Genomic DNA, 19,224 nt, shown 5'->3' on the forward strand with positions numbered 1-19,224 from the left:
TCATCTTTATGTCTTCTTTGGTGAGGTGTCATTATAGTCTGTGACCCTTCCATATCATTTTAGGCTCATAAAGTCTATAAGAAATAGTCACAATTCACTATAAAACTTTGAATGCCAAATATAGATCTGAGAAAATAAAAATATCCCCAATTGTAAACCCTGATCTGAAAGTCCCTTATTACTCATACTTAAAATCATATGTGGAAAAATATAAAAAAAAGAGAAAAAAAAGGTCCTTACATGTTAAATAAGTCACTCAACATGGCATAGGAAGATGGATTCAGATTTTTCAAAATGTGAACAGTGTGTTTTCCTAGTTTCCTAGTTGTCTAAACTATTTATTTAATGAATATTAGCAGTTTTGGTAAATGCTACTATATTGAAGTTGCAGAATGCATCAAAATACCTGACTATGTGTAAATACATGCTTAAAAATAAAGGGCAAAAATAAAGATAATCTCATTTTTTACCTGAAGGATTAGAAAAAATAAAAAGATTTAAGCATCTGCTGTTGGCAGAGGTGTGAGAAAACAGGAATGCCCCTATTGCTACAGGGAGAATGAATTATACATCCTTTAGGGAAAGTATCTGGTGATGGCAGTTAGAATTTAAAATGCACATGCCCTCTGACTCAGCAATCCTGCTCTCGGGAATCTATTCCATAGAAATAAAAGTATCAGCATTTAAGGATAGATACAGATAGGTATCTTTTGTTTAAAAAGTATTTGTAATAGTAAAAACTAAAATAGCTTGAAAGTACATCACAGGAACATGACTGAATCAATGATGCTACATCCACATACAGAATATTAAGCTGCAATTAAAAAGAATGGAGGAGATTGATATGTATTGACCAGCAGAGATGTTTTGAGATGCTAAGTGAAAAAGACTTTGATAAGTACTGAGTATGACATAATGCCATATCTGTAAAACCTCAAAAAATTGGGTTTTAAAAAGAAAGATTTAACTCCTCTAAGAGCAAGCCTAAATTATTTTGTAATAAAAATGAGAAGAATTGAAAAGTATAGGATAAAGTTTAGACTGACATACTTTATCTACTATATATGAACATACACAGATATAATGTTTGAGTTAACTATTAACTGCTACCTATAAAAATATAGCCCATGTGATCTTCTTCTTAAATAACTGTCCGATACTGACCATTCCCCACACTCACGATGTACTTCTCGTCATGCCCTGTTAGTTCCTAAATTTAACGGCACAAGCTTCTATAAGTAGGTTACTACCACCACCAAATTGTCCCAGACCCCCAGAGCTGAAGCTAGCCTGGGTGAGGGCTTGCAGGATCAGGGGAAGTGAAAGGGATGGGGGCAGTTGGCTTGCATGGATCATGTGGACAGTTGGAATCACCTTAGATCAGTATTGTTCTTGAGTCATTGCTGAGTCTCCTTCCACAGGACCTGACAGATGATGTGATAGTGCTTGCTGGTCCAGAGCTGCACATGCTCAGTGGTTCTTTGAGGGAAGACCTTCTCACTCCCCTGAGGCCCTATTCAGTCAAGGATGAAACATGCTTGTGTCCCAAAAGTCGCTTCTCTTACTGCTTCCAGCTTTGAGTTCTCACACACAGAACAGCATCCCTGGATGCAATCAAATCTCTTAAGTAGGATGACCGTGAGATTTTTCTTGATCTGTGATGTGCTAGCATCCCAATAAACCCATTTTTAGTTGAAAATAGCATCAGTCAAAAATGCATGTAATACACTCAACCTACTGAACATCATAGCTCAGCCTCACCTACTTTAACCATGCTCAGAACACCTACGTTAGCCTAGAGTTGGGCGAAATTATCTGACACAAAATCTATCTTATAATAAAGAGCTGAATATCTCATGTAGTTGATCGAACACTCTACTAAAACTGATGAACAGAATGAATGTACGTGTACAGAATAGTTGTAGGTATGTCAGTTGTTTATCCTCATGATAGCATGGCTGACTGGGAGCTGAGACTCCCTGTCACTGCCCAGCATCACGAAAATACTTCACTGCATACTGCTAGCCTGGGAAAATATCAAAATTCCAAATTCAAAGTATAGTTTCTACTAAATATGTATCACTTTCACACCATCATAAAGTCAAAAAATCGTTTAAGTGGAACCACCGTAACTTGGGGGAACATCTGTGTATCTTATAATCCAACCAGGGAAACTTTTAAGGATGAAAAAGGGTGCCATTAAATATTAAGCTGGAAAAAAAAAGATGTATGTCAAGACTACTCTAAGAAAAAAAGAGACATATAGCCACCCTACCCATGACCCTTGAGCCATGACTGGCTAACCACCCCTTTTCCTCAAGATGTCCCCTTTGTAGGTATGGGTGCCCTCCCTCATCCAGTATAATGACTACCTACTTGCTAAAAGATGATGTCTGAAGCCCTTCCTCACCTAGGTGCTAGAAAAATCACATCTTCCTCACTCATTTGTTCATCCCCAAATACACACTGAGCACCTTGCCTTCTTTGTTCATTCCTTCTGGTAATAACCAAGTACATACGCATACACCCTGTCTTTGTGGAGGTCACATTCTGCTTGGGCTGGACACACAATAAAGAAATAGATATGTAATAGGTTAGGTGATAAGCCCACAGAGAAAAATAAGTCAGGGTAGGGCATAGGGAATGTGGGTTGAAAGTAGTGGGAACTGTTCTGTTTCATATGGAAGGTGGGGCTGTCCTCTCTGAAAAGGTAGTTTTTTGTTTGTTTGCTTTTTGTTTTTAAAGAAGATAGAAGTTTGTTGAATACACCACAAGAGAATGGTAGGCGGGGCAGCAAAGGAGAGGCTGTCTGCTGAAAACGTAGTGTTTGAGCAGAGATCCAAGGGATGGAGAGCAGAGCATTTCAGGTAGGAGAAATCACTGCAAAGGGCTCCAAAGGAAGAGCATGGTACTCAAGGAGTAAGCACGAGGGAGGCAGGGGGCCTGTTCACACAGGGGAAGACTTTGGGTTTTACTCCAAGAAACGGGCCAAGGAACATGTGCCAGGAACTCTGCCACATGATGATCAGAAACAGAGCAGCCTCTGTCTTAATGGAATTCATGTTTGGGAGTGGGGGCAGTGAGATATTAATCAACCAGAGAGAGAAAGGCCTTCTAAGGAAGGTGCCTCTCACCAACTCCCTTTTCAACTGTGGTCCATCTGCTTCTCTTGTTCAAAATAAGAGGGGTAAGTTCTGGTGGATTCCATCTCTATGTCTAGATAGTAAAACTTAACTGTTCTGCTGTATTTGCTAAACCATACAGCCATTAAAGCCAGTAACCACTTGTCATTTTTGGTTCCAAGAATCCAACGTTACTACGAAAAAGTAAAGTAGTTCTTTTACACAATGCACTTATTAACTTCCAAACAATTCCAAAAGCCTGTCTTCAGGGAAGAATCTGGTGGGGTTTTACAAACTGTAAGAAATGTGTAATCATTGGCTGCTTCGGGGCAATTCTAAAAACAACATGTGGGTTTTACACAACTGGTTTATCAAACTGGAAAGAGAAAAATATTTGGAAAAACGGGATGAGTAGGACACTCAATGTAGTCTGTCTAGAAAGTGTCAGCATTTTAGGTAAAGAGAAAATGCCACTCCTTAAATCCCAAATTAAATTTCCAAATAATTTTGACATCTGTCCCTAGACTTGGCTTATCAGGAATTCATAGGCAAAACTGTGCCAAGCACAAAAAAACAGTATCAGTTCAAAGACTTACAAGTGCCTGTCAAAGAACTAAAAGCGTACTTTTAAAAATATTTTCATAGTCTCAGGACTTAACAAAAATCATCTTGTTCATATTGTTTTAGTTTTTAAATAATCAGCCACATTCAAATCAATAGAACGCTTGTCAGTAAGAATTGTGCAGTTAAATCTTTAGATTGCGGGGGGGGGGGGGGCTCTCTTCTAAAATTCACACACACACTGGACTAGAATCACCCTCCAGCTGATGGAAAACTTGCCCAGATGGGACATCAACCAACTATTTTGAGACATAAAATTTTCATGAGGGGTGGAAGGATGGTACTTTAGATACAAAAGTCAGTGATGCTGATAGCTGATGTTGGCTACATATTAATCCTCTACAGTGGACCTTTGCAAGCTAGAGACAGTATAAATCGGGCTAATGCACAAGGATGAGATATGAAGTTCAAGCTCACCAAAACACTGGACAGAGGGAAGGCTCTGCCCCCATAGGTGGAACTCATGAGGAGGCACAAACTTTTCTTTTTTTTAACGCCAAGGCTCTGAGATGACCAAGAAGTTATCTGTCTACTAACCTGTCACTAAAGAAGATAGGAGACAAAATAATTTTTCCAAACATCACAACAATAAATGATTTCTGTATTCGAATAGCCAAGAATGAAAAAGTAAGCCAAAGAAAATGTCTTTGCTTCCCTGGACTTCTAGAAGCCTCGACGACACTTTTTGAGAACAAGAGGCCAAGTCTGAATTATGTCTTCATCCCTTGATGCCTAGCAGAGTGCCACAGTTAATTTCACAATTTAAAAAAATGTAGTGAATGTGAGAGTAAACAATTTTTTTTCCATCACCCGCCAAGTTTTGTGTCATGCTAGTTATCTGCAAAAGTCAGTGTGTGGAGAAGGGTCAGACATGGGGTACACAGTACCCGTATTCTTTACCAAGTGATAAGAGGATCAGGAAATTGCTCTGAAAACATGTTCAAGCAACAATCAATGTTCATTCTGTCCTCGCCACTGGAATGAAAAGAAGTTGTGACATCAGTAAACATCCAGAGACGTTTCAGGCTGTATGGGTTGGATTTCATTTTTATGCATGTATTTATTTTCTTCTCACTGCACAGTCTCTGCATGGGCTCTTCGTGGAAGTCAGCTCTGGTGTGCTTTCGATGTGCCCCATGGATGAGGGCTCTCTTGCATCCAGGGCTTTTCAGCCTTCCTTGAAAATGTCACAATGTCCTCAGCATCAAGGACAGCTTCTGGCAAGTTATGTGAGATGATTTAAAATGCAAACTATCTGTGCAACTGAAAAGGCACTAAAAGAACGGAGGCCTGAAGCTAAAAAACTAAAATCTCTACTCCCAGGACCCTGCCAGCAAGACCTAACAAAAAGAGTAACTTTCTATTTGTGATATTTACAAAGCAGGATTGTTTTATTAAAACTGATTGAGTTTATGTCTCCTGCCAAGTTGACTAAAATATATTTCTAGATGCAGCCTGAGTGCACACATTGTTTCAACACTTAATTACTATGGTGCCAACACGCTCTCTACTGCAAACCTCATACTAGTTCTAGAACATACACGTCACCCTAGGGAAAGAGTTAGGGCCTTGAGCACTTACTACTTGTGTTTTTGAACCAGTAGGACTAAAAGTCATTTCTTTCCATTTAACTGAGCAAAATGATAGTGTCTGGCTTCATTTCTGCAGTATTCACAGAAACAACGCAGAGCCTCGCCAAAGGAGATTAAGACAGAATTTAATCTAATGTGTTATTTTTATTTATTTTACTTCCACCAGCGTCGATTCTCTGTCTTATGGACAAAATTAGAGTACCTCAGGAGTAACTAACTTCTCTACTCTTCACTGGAAAACTGACTGCTCTCTCATTTGTGTCATGCTTTATTTACACCTAGGAAGGACAAGGAACTGCCTCTATGAAACTATGACCTTGAACTTCAGCCTCTCAACACTGCCCGCCCAGCCTCTGGGTTCCTCCCTGGTGTTCTCCTTCATTCCCCATAAAACTACTGCACATTTGCTCCTCCTCTCCAGACCTTCCCATCTTCCTCCCAGCACATTCTTCCACCTTCTGCACCTTCACAGAGAAAACAGAAGCCAGAGCAGAAATCCCTTTAGCTCCCATCTGTCTGAAAGTGTTCCCACCACTTCCTGCAGCCACAATGGAAGAGGAAATCCTACTCTAATTTTGGGATAATCCCTCCATCAAGCGTAGGATCAGTTTACCACTCATCTTCTTGGGATGCGGTTTCAACTTTCCTGAAAATGGTTTTCAAATTCAGCCAGTCCTTAGAATCATCTGGGCAGCTTTTAAAAATCCCAGCACCAACCACATCCATTACCAATGGCAGGGGAGCCTTTGTGGGTGGGGCCCGACATCATGTTTTTAAGGGAAAAAAATGTGTTTTTTAGAAGATTCCAGGTGCCTCCGGTGCACAGATAAAGCTGAGCACTGCTTTCCTCTGTCTTCTAAGAATGTTTAAGTACGTGCAAGTTTCTCCCATCTTAAAAACATACCCTCTCTAAATCTCATGTCCCTCTGTAGGTACATCCATAACCCTTCGTTTCCTTCATGATGAAATTTCTTAGATGATTTGTCTATGCTCTTTTCACCTCCTCACCTCGACTCACTTCTCTACCCAGTTTATTCCAGCGTCTGCCCTACTGTCCTCCTCGCACAGCTTTCACAACAGCCAGCAGTGACCCTATTGCCAACACCAGTGGACTCCCCAGTTCTGCTTCCCTCAGCGCCCTTGACCACTCGGCAATATATTTTGTCTAATTCCTACTTCTTAGAGGTTTTTTTCTAGTAAACAGTGTGCCCTTCCAACTTCCACATAACAATCTTTATCAGTAACATCATCTCTTACTATGCCTTTGAATACTTTTTGTTCCCATCTCTTACTCTCTTACTTTCAAAAAACCAAGCAAATACATGATAATCTTTTGTCTTTCAGTGCATCCTCTTCAGAGAAATCATTTCTATCAGATTTTTTTTTTTTTTTTTTTTTTTTTTTTTTTTTTGTAGGAGGCTCTCAAATCTGACCGGTATATCCCTTGTTTTTACTTGTGTTTATTATTGTTTGTGGCTTCTCATGTGGCTTTCATCTTTAAAATGGTTTTATTTTTCTCTCTCATCTCTTAACCATGATTGATTGGCTCAGCTTTTCTCTCTCTCTTCTGTCTTCTTTCACCCTAGGTATCTTTTCTTTAAACTTTTTGTTTGTTTGTTTTGTAGAAAACCCAGCTATTATTCTTCCTTGGAGACCACGAAGAACGGAGTCAAAATTTGTCTTCTGTTTATGAGATATTTTGTCTTCTGATATATATTCTTCCTTTACCTTTTGTCTGTGGTCCTTTCTTCTCTGAGTTTGCACTCTCTCTGCCAAGGTGTGGTATTTACCAGAAGGTATCCATGCTGGAATGGAGACAATCAGACATGTACCAAATAGTAAGAGAGTAGACTTGCAAGCTTGAAATCCAGAAAGGAATTCCAACATTCTCTCCACCTCTTTGTACCCTGGGAGTACTTCACACTGGAGTTTTCGGTGTGACTCTCTCAGCTTATGCAAAGTCATTAGAGAGAAGTTCTTCATATTACAGGCTCTCTGTGTGGTCATCTCATGACCACCACTACCTGACCTCTCTCCCAGCCTCATTTGGAGCAGTCCCATATTTCTGGGATACTACTCATTCAAGCGGCATGTGGTCACCATGATGGCCAACAAAGGCACACAAATTGGGCACTCACTCCAGGGAACTCCACTCACATAGACTTTGATGTTAATGGAGTCCCTAGAGTTGCTTAGGGCACAACCTGTCCAATGCTACCCAGTGACTCTTCTGCTCTATCAGCTCCAACATAGCTGCTACAGAAAGAGTCCTCCTCCCCCATCGTATCATTTTAGGGAAGCCATTTAATTTTTATAGGCCCGACTGCTTGAGAAATCTGCATCCTGCCCCAAATTTGAGGACTGTGTAAGCTCAGAGCATCCTCTCTTCTTTGGTTCAAATTTTACTGTATTTGGCAGATATTCCTTGTAGTTTGTGATCTGAGGTATAGCTACTTAACAGGAGACAGGATTTTCTTCTTTATTTTTCATTCTCTTTGTTCCTTTTGGGAGCTTCAGGCAGAAAAGTGGAATAAAAATTCCTTTGCTCCACCATCTTTAACTAAGTCTCTGTTTAATTTTTAAACAGTTTAAACTAAGGCCAACACCCCCCCCCTTTTGGGGGGAAGCCAACCAAATGCTAACTATCCAAAAAGTCTTATTAAGTTGATTAAATTATAAAAGAATCACTTAGGCTTCAATTTGCTATTCTGAATATTTCCAGACTGGACTCATTCCTAAAAGACAACATATTTTACTATGTTACATTGTATGTAAGTGATAAATATATATTTTGCTTTCTACTTATTAACAATCTCAATGAGAAAAGGCTCCCCATTTCAGTGACCATTGATTCCAACGCTTGTTGAGCTTAAACTCCATTTTTTAAAATGGGTTCTTGAAAGACATGCTTGGAAGATTATAAACCTTACCAATTCCAGGAATTAACTTTCATTTAACTTGATCCTGAATAAATTCAGGCTGAGTGCTTTGAGAAGGGTAGGCTCTTCCCTGAGAAATTACATCTAAAAGTTAAGAGTGATGATCAAAGACAACCACCTTTCTCTCTTCACTCTGCTAAGTGTGAATCCAGCTTTAACCATCTCCATCACTTGTGTGCTTTGGTATACTAGCCAATATAAAATTCTAAGGTTGTCACCATTTATGTCGTAAGTTTTTTTATTTATTTGTTTCTTTTGTAAATCATGACAAAATTAAACTAGATCAGCTATTTGGGCTTTTAAAGATATTATTTATTTATTCATGAGAGACACACAGAGAGAGGCAGAGACACAGGCAGAGGGAGAAGCTGGCTCCATGCAGGGAGCCCGACGTGGGACTCAATCCCGGAACCCCAGAATCATTCCCTGAACTGAAGGTGGCACTAAACTGCTGAGCCACCCAGGGATCCCCCTATTTGGGCTTTTAAAAGCCTAGCTTTCTCTTCCACTCAGCTAGCAGAACCTCAAATGTAAAATCACGATCAAGTACAATGGCCAGTTATATAACATTGACTTAGAAATGATCACTGATTTTCTCTAAATTGATTACTTTCTTTTGGCAGAATACTTCAAAAATAATAATATGTATTCCATATTATTATATCTTCCACTTACACAATACTGAAACATTCCTCTATTCCATAATATAAACATTAACTTCATAAAAAGATGGTTACCTAGGCATAAAACATTTGGACAGGTTATTATATATATTTTTCTAGTTAAGAGTGACAAAATGAAGAGCTGATAGATTATGACCCCTTGGAAGCAAGTTATGTAGTTGGAACGGGTAGGGGTCGGAGGGGGGAGGAAGTCTGGGCAAAGCGTCTCTCAGGACCAAACCACATGTCGTGCTAATGGAGGCAAAGCAAGAAATGTAACCTGACAAGTGTTCAGAGACTGAAGCAATGTTCCATCAAGTGTTTTTAAATTCAGTTCCACACAAGTCAAATCAGTTTTGCCCAGATATTTTACCAGACATTTAGCTGGTGTGTATATAATTATCTGTCTCTCCAAATCGTTGGTGGGGAGGGGCAAACACGACAAGGAGGGGCAAAGTGATTACAGAAGTGAATAAACTAGAAGACCTGATGATGTAAAAGAGAGCTAAGACCCATTCCAACATTAAAAATGTCCTGTTTCATTTTAACATCTAAGCAACATATTTTTGTTGTTTTAAATCTAAAGGTCGCTCAGAAGATTGAGAGCAAATATGTAGGGTATTATTCCCGATGGAAGACCTACCTTGTTCACCATCTTTATCAAGACAATGCTGTAGGATTCTCAGCATGTGTTACAACTTCCCATCATTTTTCATAGCCAATCAAGTTGCTTACCATACCACAAAGCATCCTTAGAATATAATCTTCAGAATTCATTCGGGGTCCTTAATAGCTAAAATACCTTGGAAGAGATCCAAGACATAACGGCTCTATGTAAGTTTCATCTCAGTTTTGAAATGATAATCATATTGCAAAATACAAAAGAGCAAATAGTACACCAATTCTTCAGGCAGACCTCCACAAAGTCTCAAGTACCAAAACAGAAACATATCACACTGCTGCATGAATGTTTTTATAGTCCCCACTTATTTTCTCTGCCTCTATATCTATAGATATCTATATCTATTCAAAGATATATCTTTGCTACTTGATTCACCAACTAATTAAGGTGAAATACAATTGCTAATTGTACAATTGCTAATAACTACATTCATGATCAGCTATAGAGAAATACACATTTTCTTCCTGTGTTTCAGTCTGACTTTATAACATCAAGCATGCTGAAACATAATTTATGGACTGAAAATATACTTTGAATCAAAGCAAACTTTTTTAAAGAGAAAGTGGAAGGGTGAGAATCTATAAATAGTAAGTTTTATATCTCATCATATACTCTTTATATCTGCACTGTCCAATATAATAGCCCTCAGCCACATATGGCTATTGAGTACTGAAAGGTGGCTAGTCCAAGTTGAGATGTAAGTATAAAAAATAAAATACCAAGTTTTGAAAGCTTAGCTAAAGAAAGTAAAATATCTCATTATTTAATTTTATATTGATGACAGATTCAAATGATAATATTTTGGATATTCAGGTTAAATAAAATATATCAAAATATATAATTAAAATACATTAAACTTTTTACTTTTTTAAACGTAGCTACTAGAAAATGTTATAATTACAGTTCACATGATATTTCTACTGGACAGTGTGGTTTTTACAGTGATTTGAAATAGTCTGAGGCAATTCAACCATCCACTAGATTAAATGAAGCTATAAGATGACATGCATGGTCTCCCTAACTCTCCTGTATGTGTTGCAGGGGTAGGAAACAGCATAGCTGTCCATCAAGAAGGCTACTGAAACAAAAGATTCAACTCCTTGCCTTTAGCCTGATCTCTGACATTTAACTCTTCCAAAAATGTCCTTCACTTCACAGTTGAATGCAAGCAGGATATCAGCCCAAATCAGGCCATCCTCACAACACCCATACCACACGTGTGGTTCTCATCCTAGATCACTGCCACCAAACAGAGGTCTTCTTTCTATGGAAATGGTCACCACAAAGAGTTGGGGAAATGGGTCGTATGACTGTGCTAAATTCTAGCCCTAAGCTCACTTAAGCTCTCCACTGCTTCCATTGCTTTGTACCTTCCTGCCCTGGCTTCCCTAGATTTCCACAACTGGAAACTGTTGGTCATGGAGCATTCACCACATGGCACCTGGGCAGTCTCTAATACACCTTGGGGGCAGCAGATGTAGCATTTCATGGAAGAGTGTCATGAAATACATACATTCATTCATTTAACATATACTTACAGAGCTCCTATTATGTGCCAGGCATTGTTCTGAGGCACCTGGCATACACCAAGGAACAAAGAGACAGTGATCGATCATCTGTTCAAGCAAGTAGACAGAAAATAAACAAAGAACATAATAGGTGAATTACACAGTATTCTAGGAGGTAATGAATGGTAAGCAGAAAAGACACAGTGTGGGGTAAAAGCAGGGAAAGCCTAGGGCTGAGGGTATTATAGTTATATGGGTGGTTGAGAAGGTGGGGTTTATAAAAAGCCCCAGAGATGGCATCTGGGGACGGGGCTGGAGGCAGCTATATGGGGAGCAGGGCGGACATGGTCCATGCACAGAAAGGAGGTCAGTATGGCAGCAGTCAGCTGGGTGGGAGGCTGAGTCACAGGCCACAGAGCTAAGGGCCAGACCAGGCAGGATTCATGGGCCATTGGGAGGACTTCAGTTTTCACTCTGAGCCAACAATCTGCTGGAAGGGTTTAAGCAGAAGAATGATTTGCTCTGAGTGTTCTTTGAACTCATCATCTTATCTGTTGTTCTAGATACTCCAGGAGTTAAGGGTAGAAGCAGAGACTATTCAAAAATGTGTTTAATATTGTCACAACTGGAAGCTAAATAACAATTAAGACAAAGAAAAATAACAGTCATGGTTTCTGATCTGGTCTGTGGGAAAAGAGGCTATGAGTGGTAAAGTGGGAGATGTTAGGCAAAGCCTGTCTTGGCCAAGACACAAAATGGTGTCCTTCTGACTCTGCACTAAAGAGCTGGTATGGAAGGCATTCAGAATGTCTTCAGGCATGCTTGTGGTAAAATATCTAGCTCCTCCCTCCTTTTATGTTTTTTTGAGGATTTTATTTATATATGTATGTATGTATGTATGTATGTATGTATGTATTTATTTATTTATTTATTTATTTATTTATTTATTTATTTGCAAGAGAGAAAGAGAGAGAGAGCAGGAGAGGAGCAGAGGGAGAGGGAGAGAGAGTCTCAAGCAAATTCTGCACTGGGCACAGAGCCCCACGCAGGGCTCAATCTCACAACCACAAGACCATGACTTGGACCCAAAACAAGAATCAGATGCTCAATCGACTGAACTTCCAAGTGTCCCTGCTCCTTTCCTTTTAAAAAAGGACTGCTTTAAGGGAGTTTGCCTTTCTCTTTTTTATGAAAGAAAAATTTTCTCTAGAAACAAACAAACTATAACAGCAGAAAGAGAAAAAGATGGAACACAACTGACCCTGGGAATTCCAACCTGATTTAACATTTTATGTGGATTGCCTTTAGATTACCTCTAGCAGGAAAATGTGACCATGTAAAGAAAAAAAAATTATCTGTATAAACAAACATTAATACAGAACTAATTTTCTTAGTTCTCATTTCACTGAATAATTATACCTTTGGGCTAACATGAATAATTTATTAAGTAGCATGCAGTTTATATGTAGCCCTGCAACTTTTTGCCCTCATTATACAATCATTTGAAATCATTCTAGGGTAAACCATGGCTGAAAAGTGACTTCCATGCAAATGTCCTTCTCCTTTTAGCCTATGGATAGTTAACTAAGTGTCTCTTCAGGTTAATAAGAGCTATTCCAAAAGCTTTTTAAAAATTTTCTGTCTGGTATTTTAATCTCGTCAAGCCTTTCCTGAGGTAAAAAAAAAAAAAAATTCTGTCTGAAATATGTTCAAGAATTCATTTAAGTTCTAAAGTACTAAACTTCTTTTTTTTTTTGTTAGATTATGAATACTAATCCTTAACTCAATTAAACTTTTAAGTAATGTAAAACTATATATTTGTTCCCTGGCTTCTCTATGGTTATCAAAAGTAACCTATACTTCCACTAGAACCATTGTTATAATAATGTCCTCCTAAAACAATTCAGTCATGGTGGCTTGGGACGAAAGGCCCTCAGAGAGTTCCACTTCCCATTAAAACTGTCTCCATTTTTAGCTGTTACAAAAAAGCCAATGCGGAATGAAGCACTAGTGCATTAATCCTCAGAGGTGACCTGTTTAGATAAGTCTCCCACTGCAAAGAACCTTGAGTGGTCCTCCTCATTTTTCTTCTTCACACTCTCTGGTATGTTGCAGATCATCACAAAATGGTAATCTAATTACGACAACTATTAATTATGCTCATGATTAATTTGAAATACCCAACACAAAATGTAAATGGTATGGTAAAAGACAACACATAGTCTTAATGAAATTCTAACACCTGAAAGTGTTCAGCATCATTATCAGTCAAGCAACTGCTTAATTTTCTCTCCGCTGAGCATATTAATAGAGTTGGCCCTGGTATTATTTACTGAAAATGTGCTTCAATGCAAAACAATTAGTGTGCACCTGAACTGTGGCCCGGACCTGCAGACACTCTTTCTCTATGAGCCTCTCAGGCCATGCCTAAAATAAAATAATTAGTCCCTGGCTTTTGACTTGCTCTGAATACCTTCTCACCTACTTCCCCCAACATCCAGTCCCTCAAAGTCTACCAATTGCCTTGAAATCTCCAAATACAATACAATTTACCCATATTAAGTAAACTACTATGCAAAATTTTTATAGTGGAATAGTGGGGAGAAAGTTGGTTGAGAAAGATAAACAAAGACAAGAAGGCGTAGCTCAAAATACCAGGGATATAAAGACTGTATTCCTGAGATATAAAGTGGAAGAGTATAGGACCAGGGAAAAACCATCTGCTGAGTGTCCAGAAGACTCGGCTACAGGAGATGGAATTAAATCTGTATGACAGCTCTGAGGGCTGGGACAAAGTGTTGTGAAGATTATGTGGGCATTGGAGCCTTTCCATTAATTAAACTAAAATAGAATTATTGACCAAAGCACAAGGCTGCCCCAGTGTTTACCCTAGCAAGAACACCCTGGTAACTTTACTCTGTGTCCAGGTAGTGACAGGGGAAGGCCGAGGTAATACAGATATGAGCAGTATTATTGGTCTAACTTGGGATTTCCTTTCCACCTACTTTACAATTTCCCCCGCACAAGCAACAATCTTTGTCCTGGGAAGGGAAGGGAACAGAAGCCACAGAAAGGGAAGGAAAGAGAGAAATCAAGGGAAAGGAAGGGAATATATACAGAGGATTAAAGGGCAAAGGGTGGAAAAGAGAGAAAGGGGATGCTGAATCCAGGAATAAATTTTTTTTAACCAAAACTTGCATTAATAGTTTAGCCTCGTAACACTTTTTTTTATCAAAATATTCTTTACTTAGTGAAATGTATCTTAATGATATATATTTGAAATGTCTTATGGCATGTCTTTCTCCTAAGATCAAAACACACCGTGTTTCCATCAAACAATTAATCTTGTTGTTTCAATCTAATAGCATATTTCTCATCTATATTCACAGAATATTAACAAAAGTTAAATAAATCTGCTCTATAAAATCCTGATTCAAGTATAGGTAGGTTAAGCATACACATTCAAGGAAAAGCTACAAAGATTCTAATTTAAATGCTCTTTTAAATTATAATACCTTCAAAAAGATGCAGATTGCCTGGAGACAGCAGGAGGGATAATTTGATCTCTCATCTCGGAAACACTATTAAGGCTGGAGCTGATCTATGTCTACATACTATGTCTGATCAAATGTACAAGTTAGTATATAAAATGCAAACAAATACCTATTTAAATGAAAATCTGAACATCTTAAAATCTAGATCAGCTATAATAAACCATAAATGGCCAATATCTCAAAGGAAAACTCATTGGCTGAGATTTCTAGAATGTAATGCATATGTATACACACATGGGAACACCAAAAACCCTTAAAAGGAAAACTGGTTGCCTGAATGAAAGTGTGTTCTATCCAAACATACAGGATGAGGAAATGTGATAATAGCATCTACTTATTCATCAGTCTAAAAATAAAAAGAATGCTCACCTCAATGTCAAAGTAGCTACATGCATGAGGGGACTCTTGCCAGGAAATATTCACTCTCTTATTGCTGTCTTGGTGGAACTACAAAGTTTTTTATGTCTAACCTAGACCCCTCCCACAGACATCAGCCTATAGGTGTAATTGCATACTCAGCGACCCCACTTAAATATCTATTTGACACCTCAAATTTAAAATGCCCAAGCCAGGGATCCCTGGGTGGCGCAGCGGCTGGGCGCCTGCCTTTGGCCCAGGGCGCGATCCTGGAGACCCGGGATCGAATCCCACGTCGGGCTCCCTGCATGGAGCCTGCTTCTCCCTCTGCCTGTGTCTCTGCCTCTCTCTCTCTCTCTCTCTCTCTCTCTCTGTGACTATCATTAAAAAAATAATAATAAAATAAAATAAAATAAATAAAATAAAATGCCCAAGTCAAACTCTTGATTTTCCCTATCACCTTTCCTCTTTCAAACCTATTCCTCCCATAGTCTTCCAACCCTCAACCCTCAGTTAATGGCAACACCATCAATCTGCCTATTTGGGCCAAACACAAAGGAGTCACTCTTGACCTTGTCTACTCCTAATGAAATCCAATGTCACCAAATTCTACGGTTCTACCCATAAACATATATCCAGAGGCTAATCACTCCTTATTACCTCCATTGTTTCCAGCTGGTCCAAGCATCTATCAACTCTTGCATTAAATATTTCAAAAGCTTCCTAATGGGTCACTCTTTTTCCACCTTTGTCCCTGTACAATCTATTCTATAAAAAGCAGCCAGAATGATTCTTTAAAAAAATAAGTCAGACCATATGACACCATTGGCTCAAAAATCTTCAATGGCTTCCCATGTGCAAGTAAAAGCCTTAGAGTGTCCTATAAGACTTTAAATGATTTGTCCCTGTTTCCTTTCTGAACCCCCCTCCTGCTACTCTCCTCCACCCTCACTTTGATTCTGCCTCTCTGCTTTCATAATTCACTCCAGACCGGCTTTCTCTTCTGTCTGGAACATTCTTTCCCCAGATATCTGCATGGCTCCATCTCTAACTTTCTTCAAGGATCAGGGAGGCATTACCTGGCCACACTATTTAATGGTACAAACCACCTATCCCCATCAATGCTCTCCTTTTCCGCCTTTCTCTGCCTTACTTTTTTTTTTTTTGTTTCCACAGCACTTCTCCCTGTCTCATATATTATCTTACTGTGGCAGGTTGTTTTCTAAAAATAGAGGTCTGACAGTACATCCAGACCCACATGTTCCTCTAGAACCCTGCCATTTCCCTATCAAGAGGTGGAATCTATATGCTCTCCCCTTGAACCTGGGTGGGCCTTTGTGATTGCTTCCACTAACAGTGTGGTGGAAGTAGTTCTATGTGATTTCCAAAACTAGCCATAAAATGCAATGCAGCTTCCGCCTGGCTCTCTTGGGATACTTGTTCTTGGAATCTAGCCACCATGCTGCAAGGAAGGCCAAGCCACATGAAGAGGCTCATATGGAGAAAAATCAACCCAGTCCAGCTGAGAGCCAGCACCAACTTGTACACCACCAGAGTGAGTCACCTGAAAGCACTTTCTCCGGCCATAAGGCTCTTGACGGGACTCCAGTTTTGTCACACAGGGACTTGTACTCACAAGGGCTTACACTTTGGATTTAATGCTCTGTGGCCAGTCTTGCACTTCCTAACAATTTTACTTTTGAATCTGTATTCTGCATGTGAAGCTTGATGGGACAATGGAGCATGAGTTGGGGACTTGAAGCCTTCGCTCCCTTGTGGTCCTTCACCTGTGGGACATTCTTAGTTATCCACTCCCCCAACCACTGCCCTCCTCCCCCCGCTCACTATCACACAGTGACTTCTGCCTCCTCTACCCGAGGCAGGGGCCTGGGTACAAACATAAGGAGGGTATCTGTAACATTTCAAGGTACAGCATGTCAAGAGCCATCCCCACCCTGAGCTGGCAGCCATGGTGAGTATGACAAGTGACTTGATGTGGGCAGGCCCTCTTCCATCCCCAATCCAGGTACCAAGCACAACCTGCATGGAGGCTAGACTCCCTTGAGGGCCACCAGTACACTACCAATTTGGTGTTGGGCCCAAGGGAAAAGGCCTGCCTTGACCTCCCCCACCCCTGGCCAGATCACAAGGTGCCTGTCCTCTGGCTGCAAGCCAGTGGGCTGCATGTGCTGAGTGGCAAGGCAAGGCCTGCAGTTGCACTATTCAGTATGATTCCCCAAGCCCAAGGGAACTCAGCATTACAAAGCAAATAACAAACACCATGTCCTGTTCAGGAAGAATCTAAAAAAAGGAGGAACAAATGTTCTGAATTTTAATATTTTAACAGCCCCTTTTGCTGCCCTTCCAACAAGGGGCTCTGAAGTTCACTGTGCATACGCCTGCTGTGGCCTTCACTGTGAATTGCCTCTGTGGAGGCCCCATGAAGCCAAGATGAGCTTTCCCCAAGGATTTTTGCCCAAACCACTGATTCCTGAGCAAGAGAAACGTTGCTATGCTTTTTAGTCACTGAGCTTGAGGGCGGCCAGTTGTGCAGTAAAAGCTAACTAGAACACTTACTTGGCTGTTTACCTCCTGACTCCTGCCCCCACCACACGTGCGCACATGTGCACACATGCAGTGATGTTGAGAGTGTTTTTTTTTAGTGCTGTACCTCCAGTACCTAGAACAGTGCCCCACATAGTAGCTGTCCAATAAATACTTGCCCAATGAACTGAAGTCTCATTCTGATGAAACTTTATCTTTAGATGGGGCTACAAATAAGCAGGTGACTGGTACAGGAAAATGTCACTAGCTTAAAATACTGAGGGTGAAGTAGCTGGGAAAATATGCGGTGCATCCCTGCTGATGGCCAGTGCTTAGGAAGGCTGTGGTCCTTCCTCCAGCCATTAGTGACCTGGTGGTTCCGGGAAGAGGGCACAGAGTGAGCACTCTGCAGACAGGACTGCCCTTCTCCATGCTGACCATCGGCTTACCCCGCAGAATATAATGTCCTGGCCTGTGACCACCGTAACCACAGTCTGCAGGGAGGAGCAGAGGGCAGAATGCATTTATTTTGCAAACATGGACAAAATGTCTACTACATGCAAAGACGTATTCCTGGCCATTAAAGGAAGTGAAAACATGAATCAGAACTGGTCTTTAGCATTAATCTTTTATTAAGATTATATATGTGAACATACTTGGCAAACTATATGGCCACATGAGAACAAAACCATTAATGACAGTAATGATTATTATTCAAGTGTTTTCCATACCACATTGCCCCTCATTGTCAGATGTCAGGTATTTATCCAACTAGAACCAAGAAGGTATACAGTAGGAGTCTACAAGGAGTACCAGATGATGACAGTATAAGTAGTTTTCCATGAAGCAGGAGCTACAAGTCCATAGTAGGAACAGCCTTACCTTTCCATAGGACAACTGGATCTTTCTGGACCACCCAGATCATTTCAAATCATGACTTCATTTTTATGAATGGTTGGGTAAATAAATATATATATATACATACACATACACACATATAATAAACAAACAAATAAATACATAAATCTATACTTCTGACCAATTATAGATTACGTTTCCATTTACGAGCCTGGAAATTGGCAAGAGACTAATTTCTCTCTATTCTTGGCACATTCATTGTCACTGCTTTTCCAAGGACTCTTCCCAACCTTTCCCTACTGAGAACTCAGTCCGGGCCAAGATCTTTAGAGCAGCAAACTCACTGGCAAGAATCCCACATGAGCGTCATGAATGGCTCACAGATGCAGCTGATGCAAGAGACAGAACCAACTGCCAATCTCGGGTCTTCTTTTCTCTTGGAGGAATTCAGAAACTGAACCACACTATAATGAGAGCTTCGAAAAGTCACATCGGTGCTACATCTTTTCATTTCTCATGAAAAGAAGAACAGCTTTTTAAATATAAAATTCTGTTGCAAATGCATCCATGATTTCTTGAGCAGATCTTTCCCTTTGCCTCCTTGTCCCTCTGTCCAGTGCAAAGACCATCCTGTTCTCCTGCACAGATTTCTACTGTTGCCCCAGTGATTCATCTCACCATTAAGCTAACTTGGGTACATTAGGAAGTGACTCTACTGTGGTATCAGGAAAGCCAGCTGGCTCTTCTTGAGAGGAGGACGGAGCCCATGCTCTCCCTGAATTGTA

The 19,224-nt window shown here is 40.0% G+C and overlaps 1 protein-coding gene and 1 long non-coding RNA gene across 6 annotated transcripts in view; both read right to left on the bottom strand.

The window, feature by feature from the left end:
• Window positions 1-19,224, bottom strand: part of PTPRM (protein tyrosine phosphatase receptor type M) — a 773,521-nt gene that overhangs the window by 666,887 nt on the left and 87,410 nt on the right. The window lies entirely within an intron of this gene.
• On the bottom strand, window positions 6,739-11,431 carry LOC144315105 (uncharacterized). Its single transcript, XR_013380889.1, has 3 exons — window positions 11,157-11,431; window positions 9,580-9,738; window positions 6,739-7,140 (listed from the first exon to the last, which is right to left on the bottom strand). It is a non-coding gene; the product is annotated as an uncharacterized LOC144315105 (long non-coding RNA).

Source organism: Canis aureus, chromosome 6 (assembly GCF_053574225.1).
Source record: "Canis aureus isolate CA01 chromosome 6, VMU_Caureus_v.1.0, whole genome shotgun sequence".
Lineage (NCBI taxonomy): Eukaryota > Metazoa > Chordata > Mammalia > Carnivora > Canidae > Canis > Canis aureus.